This window comes from Nothoprocta perdicaria, unplaced genomic scaffold (genome assembly GCF_003342845.1).
Source record: "Nothoprocta perdicaria isolate Ctin4 unplaced genomic scaffold, notPer1 scaffold_317, whole genome shotgun sequence".
Classification (NCBI taxonomy): Eukaryota; Metazoa; Chordata; class Aves; order Tinamiformes; family Tinamidae; genus Nothoprocta; species Nothoprocta perdicaria.
In genome coordinates, this window is record NW_020455552.1 from 339,637 (window position 1) to 341,122 (window position 1,486).

Consider the following 1,486-nt stretch of genomic DNA (forward strand, 5'->3'; position numbering starts at 1 on the left):
AGGGGAGGGATGGGGAGCGATGGGGGGGGGGGGGGGGGAGGGGAGGGATGGGGAGCGATGGGGGCAGGAGGGATGGAGACAGGTGGGGATGGGGAATGAGGCGGGATGGGGACAGGAGCTCGGGAGAAGGAGGAGACAGGGCAAGGTGGGTATGGGCACAGGGAGGGATAGGGCCAGGCTRAGATGGTGATAGGAAAAGGAATGGGGACAGGGAAGGATGGGAACAGGAGGAGAGGGCGACAGGGAAGGATGGAACAAGGTAGGAATGGCGGGGAAAGGGTGGGATGAAGACTGAGCGGGGGAGACAGGAGGAATGGGACAGGATAAGAGGGAAAGGGCAGGATAGGGCAGGGTGAGTACAGGCCAGGGCAGRTTACAGGTGGGGTTGGGGACAGGGCAGGATGAGAAGAGTGTGGGATAGGGATGGAGGGGGTTGGGAGGAATGGGGCAAGGTGGAGATAGAGACAGGAAAGGGAGAGGGTGGGATAGGGCAAAGTGTGGATGGGGACAGTGTGGGATGGGGACAGGGAGGGATGGGGACAGTGTGGGGCGTAATAGGGGGCAGTGTGGGCTAGGGCCGGGCCAGGGTGGGGACAGTGTGGGGATGGCGGCAGCAGCAGCTCGTGCGCCAGGACAGGCTGGGGTGACCTGCTGGACAGCGGCTCTGCAGAGAGGGACCTGGGCGTCCTGGTGCACAGTGCGGTGCCAGCAACGTCCCTTGGGACCAGCCTGGGTGGCATTGGGCAGAGCGTTGCCAGCAGGTCGAGGGAGGTGACACTGCCCCTCTGCTCAGCCCTGGTGAGGCCACATGTGCAGTGCCCAACTCTGGGCTCCTAGGACGAGAGAGACCTGGGGCTACTGCAGAGGGTTGCGGAGGGGACCGAGGGGCTGGAGCGGCTCTCCTGTGAGCAGAGGCTGCGAGAGCCAGGCCTGCTCAGTCTGGAGAAGGGARGACGGGGACAGACCCTCCTCAGCAGTGACCTGCGATAGCACGAGGGGCAACAGCCACAAAGTGAGGCACAGGAGGGTGCTCCTGAGCTTGAGGAAAAGCTTCTTGACTGTGAGGATGACAAAGCTCTGGCCTGGGCTGCCCAGAGAGGCTGTGGAGCCTCCCTCTTCTCTGGAGATGTTAACCCCTCGTGCAAGGTGCTCAAGGTGCCGCTGCTTGCGCTGGCGGGTGGAACTGGGCGATCCCCAGACCTGCCTTCCAGCCCCAGCCCCACGAGCCGCCACGGAGCGCGGGATGGGAACGGATGGGACGGCGTGGGCATGGAGGTGCTTCGGCATGGGAGGACACTGGGAGACGAGGAGAGCGTCTGAGGATGGGGGTGGTTTGGGGACGGGGCGGTGCGGGATGGCAGCGGTTGGCATTGGCACAGTAAGGGGTCAGCGTGGCACGGGGGCAGTGCGGGGCCCMGGGGACAGCAACGGGGACCCCGCGGGACGGGGACAGGCGGCCGCCACCTTCCCCAGCCCCGCGGCGCCC